The sequence below is a fragment of the Rhincodon typus genome, chromosome 4, assembly GCF_021869965.1.
Source record: "Rhincodon typus isolate 14 chromosome 4, sRhiTyp1.1, whole genome shotgun sequence".
Lineage (NCBI taxonomy): Eukaryota > Metazoa > Chordata > Chondrichthyes > Orectolobiformes > Rhincodontidae > Rhincodon > Rhincodon typus.
In genome coordinates, this window is record NC_063335.1 from 5,737,026 (window position 1) to 5,743,025 (window position 6,000).

At 42.6% G+C, this 6,000-nt stretch overlaps 1 protein-coding gene across 2 annotated transcripts in view; it reads left to right on the forward strand.

The window, feature by feature from the left end:
* The window catches only part of LOC109921639 (SH3 and cysteine-rich domain-containing protein-like), a 71,674-nt gene that overhangs the window by 43,511 nt on the left and 22,163 nt on the right, over nucleotides 1–6,000 (forward strand). The window lies entirely within an intron of this gene.

The window sequence follows — 6,000 nt, forward strand, 5'->3', positions numbered from 1 at the left end:
GTACATTTAAAAGACTCTGAAATAGAGCAATAGCTAAGGAAGGAAATGTGTAGGTTGCTGGGGGACTAGTCCTATGGGAAGAAATTTCTCCTGAGAGTATGGAACATGATTATCAAAAAAGAATTGAAAAGCATATCTGGCTGTTTGACAAAGAGTTAAATTAATGAAGGCTAAAGTTGTTCACTAGTTTTAGATTGAAAGTAGATACAGTTGAAGGTTAGGTGCTACACTGGGGATCTAAATGCAAACTCTACCCAGCAAAGCTATAAAAACAAGGGTAATGAATGCAGCTGTTCTGGCTTAAATTTGCCATATGATTTTCTTATTTGGAAACTAATTTAGTTTAAAATGACACCTTTGACACATCATTTGGATTAACAAACTAAAGCAAATTTTAAAAAAAACGTGTAATCTGAAAAAAAATTCTACTAGAAGACTTGGTAGTGCATACTGGATAACTCTTTTAGTGTTATGGTGTGTGTGTGGTGTGTGGGGTGTGTGTGTGGGGTGTGTGTGTGGGGGTCCGTGTGTCCATCCATCCTTCAGAATGAGGATGATTCTTGCTCAGGGCCAAGAACCTGAAAGTGTGGTCCTTTAACACAGGGTGGCTGTTACACTACCTACTGCGACATGTTTCTGGCTTACCAGGAAACACTCATACCGCCTGCTGTAGGCACATCAGAAGTATTTATAGATTTAATAATCACCCTGTTTAGTCAAATGAGGTATGACATTAGCATCATGCAAAACTTCATTAGAGAAGCTGCAAAATTTTTCCCAGATGCCACAGCCATTCAGCAAGTGAGAATAGCTAGGACAATAAGCAAACTTGCTGCTTTTCATCAAATAGCACAGAATTCTTTACATCCAGCTGACTAGCACCTTGCTCGATATCTTTGACAGTGTAGATCAGACTCTGGACTATACTCAGATCTTAAATAAACCAGGTGTCGTGGTTGGTACAGGTTAGGAAGATCTATTGATGTATGAATTGAGTGATCTCAATCAAAAAATATAGGCACCACAATTGACTTGCATGCTCCAAAGTTAAAGAAAGGAGACTCAACCAGTGTTCTTTCTTAGCTTTCTACCCAATAAATCCTGTAGAATTTCAGCACAGATTTGTTCAAATCAATTGCAACTAACTAACTTGCTTAGTATTTTTAATGAGGTGACACAGAACATGTATGCAGGTGTTGAGTTTGATGTAGTCTGCACAAATTTCCAAAATGCCACATGACAGTAGGTTTGTGTGCAAAGTTAGAACTTGTGGAATGTAAGAGACAGTAGAAACATAGATACAAAATTGCCTAAGTGACAAGAAATGCAAGTGCTGTAAGGTCAATGGTTTATCATCGGTTTGTGTCAGAATCTAATTGTCTTGATGTATATTAGTGACCTGGACATGGTTGTATAGGCAAAATGTGTGAATGGCACAAAACTTAGAGGTATTGTGAACTTCGTTAGGCTGATGGACTGATAAAAGATAATGAAAAAAAACTATTGATTTAGGTATGGTGTATGAAGAAAGGTGATATAAAACAAAATGTACAATTTCTAAAGGAGGTATAAGAGCAGAAGAACCTGGGAGCATATGTTCACAAGTCATTGAAAGTGGCAGGACAGATTGAGATTGTGATGAATACAGCATACAAGAACCTAGGCTTCTGAAATAGAGTCACAGAGTACAAAAGCAACAAAGTTATCACAAACAAGTGTAAAACATTTGTTTGATCTCAGCTGCAATATTGCATACAGTTCTGGGCATCATACTTTCAAAACGGATCTGAAGGTATTAGAGCAACTGGTGAGATGATTTATTAGAGCAGCACCAAGAGAGAGGACTTCAAAAAAATGTGATAGATTGGAGAAACTGAGACTGTTCTCTTTAGAAGATGTAATCGTGATGTTCAAAATTGTAAGTGGGGATAACATAGATAGGAAATAAGAAGGATTTAGAACAAGAAGATACTGACTGATGGAGATTGGCAAAAAGGCTTATTTATGCAGAATGTGGTCAGAATCTGGGACACACAGCCTGATTATTGTGGTGGAAGCACGTTCTGTCAAGGCATTTCAAGTGACTGGATCATTATCAAAAGAGGACATAATTTGCAGAGTGTGGGGAAAGAACAGGGGAATGAGGCACTCTTGCAGGGAGCTGGCATACACTAGATTGGTTGAATGGCCTACTGCTGTACTACAATCATTCCAATTTAGCTCAGGACATGGTAAAGCTTAACTATAATGTAAAACCAAAAACTGCGGATGTTGCCAGCAGAAATTGCTGACGAAACTCAACAAACCAGGCAGCATCTGTGGGAAGAAAGCAGAGTTAATATTTTGAGTCCGATGACTCTTCTTCAGAACTGATAACAGCTGGGAAGAACTGGTACTTATGCTGACAATGAGGTTTGTGGTGGGCGGAGGTGACTGAATAGGTTCAGATGGAACCCAGAGAGAGAGAGAGAGAGATGTGAAAGGGTTAGGTAGATGAGGGAATTATTGCTAGTAGACCAGGACAGAAGAGAAGTTGGTTAATTGATAATGAGAGCTTTGTGAATGGGTTGTCTGTCCTGACAGGACCAGGATGTCGGGGGGCGGGTAAAAAACATGGAAAGACAGAATCAGGATCTAAAGTCATTGAACTCGACGTTGAGTCCCAGAGTCTGCAGGGTCCCCGGCAGAAAATGAGATGCTGTTCCTGAAGCTTGTGCTGAGTTTTGCCAAGTTGAGCACTGCAGCAAGCCTGAGCCAGATGTTGGCTGGGGAACACAGTGGTGTGTTGAAGTGGCAAGCAACTGGAAGCTCAGCGTTTAGTTTTACAGACAGAAAGAACATAGGCATTCTGCAAAGCGGTCACCCCAGTCTGCGTTTCATCTCTCCCAACGTAGAGGAGACCACGCTGTGAACAGTGAATAAAGTAGACTAGATTGGATGAAGTGCAAGTAAAGCACTGCTTCACCTGGAAGATATGTCTGGGACCCTGGATAGTGAGGAGGGAGGAGGTAAATAGACAGGTGTTAGACCTTCAGCAGTTGTATGGGAAGGTGCTGTGGGGGTGTCGGCAGGTGTTGGGAGTGGAGGAAGAGTGGAGCAGGTTATCCCAGATGCAGCATTCCCTGTGGAATGCTGACAAAGGAGGGGATGAAGAAAAGGTGGACATTTCTGTGGAACCCCTGCGGAGTTTGCCATAATCAGAATGGACGCAATGGAGATGGAGAAACTGGGAGAATGGGATGTACTCCTTACAGGAAGCAGGGTGTGAGGATGTACATTCCAGGTAACAGTAGGAGTCATTGGGTTTGTACTGGGTATCAGTGGCCAGCCTATCCCCAGATATGGAAACACACAGATGTCAAGAAAGAGAAGGAGTCAGAGCTGGAAGATGAAGGTGAGGCAGGGTGGAAATTGCAAGTGGAATTAGTTTTTCCAAATCCGAATGAGAAAGGGAAGCAGCACCGACAATATAATTGATGTACTGAAGGAGGGGTTGAGGGTGAGAGCTGGAGTTGGACCAGAACAAGGAATGTTCCACGTACCCTACAAAGAGACAGGCATAATTGGGGCCTATGCCACACCTTTGACCTGAAAAAAGTGAGAGGAGTTAAAGGAGAAGTTGTTCAAAGTGAGGATGAGCTTAGCCAGGTGGAGGAGGGTGACGATGGATGGGGATGGTCTAGGCTTTCATTCCAAGAAGAAGCAGAGAACTCTAAGACCATCCTCACCAGGAGATGGACATGTTTGGTGAAGAGGAGGTGGCCGGAGCCCATGAACTGGAAATTTTGAAACCTACATAAAGTGTCAGAAGAATAATGGATGTAAGTGGGGAGGGACTGGACAAGGAGAGAAACAATCAAGTCAAGGTAGGTCGAAGCAAGTTCTGTGGGGCAAGAACAGGAAGAAACAATGTGTCTGCCTGGGCCTGTCCTGTGTATGGATTCTGAGAGAAGGAGGTAGTGGACTTATTTGGGGTTGGGGAACTATGAGCTGAGAGGCTGTCTTTGGGAGATCCCAAGATGAGATGCGGTTGGTGACAGTCAGGAAATAGTGGCCTAATGATCGATGGTGAAGTCGTGATCCAGGGGGAGATAGGAAGAGGTGCAATGCAGAGATCAGTGTGCCAACAACAACAACATAACAACGCCTCCCTTGTCTGCAGGCATAATGACAAAGTCAGGATTGTATCTGAGTGCATGAAGTGCAGTCAGTTCAGAGAAAGATATCTTCAAATCGGTGAAGAAAGCAGAGAAATTAAAGTAACCAATGTCAACAACAATTCTTAAAGAACAGGTTGAGTGCAGCTACCGCAGAGACTGTTCCATCTGAGATATCCTGCTCCACTCCTTGTCATTCCCAACATCTCCCCAGACCCCCATGGCACCTTTCCATGCAATTGCTGAAGATCTAACACCTACCAGTTTACCTCCTTCCTCCTCACTGTCCAAGGGCCCAGACAGTACTTCCAGGTGAAGTAGCGATTTATCTGCACTTCACTTAATCTAGTCTATAGTATTCATTGTTCACAATGTGATCTCCTCTATATTGGAGAGAAGAAACGCAGACTGGGGTGACCACTTTGCAGAACACCTCTGTCCTGTCCATAAAAATAACCCCAAGCTTCCAATTGCCTGCCACTTCAACACACCACCGTGTTTCCTGGCCAACATTTCCAACACAGGCCTACTGCAGTGCTCCAGTGAGCCTTAGCGCAAGCTCAAAGCACAACATCTGTTTTTTCTGCCCAGAGACGCTGCAGCCTCTAGGACCAACGTTTAAGTTCAATAACTTTAGACGCTGATTCCATCCTTCCATGTTTTTACACACACCCACACGCTGGTCCTGTCATGACATGGATTGCTTTCAGCACAGCCAACCCACTCTCTCCTACTCTCATTATCACTTATTCAGCTTCCCTTCTATCTTGCTGTACTATCAGTAATCCCTTCATCTGCCTACTACTTCCATGTCTCTCTCTCTCTTTTTATTTCTCTCTGTCTCTCACACTGTCTTTCTGTCCCTTCCTCTTCCCCACCCACCACCCTGCTAAATACCTAGTATTCCTAGTTGCTGTCAGTTTTGATGAAGAGTCACCAGACTCGAGATGTTAACTCTGCTTTCTCCCCACAGGTGCTGCCAGACCTGTTGAGTTTCACCAGTGATTTCTGTTTTTGATAACTGCAATGTATCCAGCTGTCAACAAAGTGCCATCCCTCATTGGCAATAATTATGCATTAGCAATGTCCAATTAGAGAAGGTAACAAGAAGATATGCAGTGTACCTAGAACCACATGTCCTCAAGGAAGCAATACTTTCAGGGGCACAGGAGAAAGAATGGCCAAAGAATATTAGAACCATGTAAACAAAGGCGCATCATTCATTTAAAAGCACGGATGCAAGATTGAATTGCGTGAGCATTATGTTCTCAGCATTATGTTTCATTGCATTGACATTTAGAAGGTGACCATTAAATTTTTAATCAAAATAGCAAAAGTTGTGTTTTGTAAGTGAAAGGCAGCTGGGAAGCGATCAGTCTCGTCACTAAAGGAAGATGTCAAATGACCACATTGTACTGAAGTGAAATGTTTGCTATCATAGTGGTTTGAAATACAAAACCAAGAGGTGACTTCATAAATGTTTCAGTGTTTGATGATAGTCAGACATCATCAGGCCATATTGCATGTAGGAGCCTAAATTAAGCAAGATTTCTTGACATAACAAAATGTTTTTGCCTGTCATTTCTACATTTTTCAGCCACTATGTGAATATAGGTAGACACTGCTTGATGTAAGATATGATGGGAGCGCTTTTATTTATCTTTTGTCCAGCTAATTTTAAAGTAAGGTTTACAAAATTTTAGAGATAGTAGGAACTGCAGATGCTGGAAAATCTGAGATAACAAGGTGTAGAGCTGGATGAACACAGCAGGCCAAGCAGCATCATAGGAGCAGGAAGGCTGATGTTTCGGGCCTAGACCCTTCATCAGAAATGGGGGAGGGG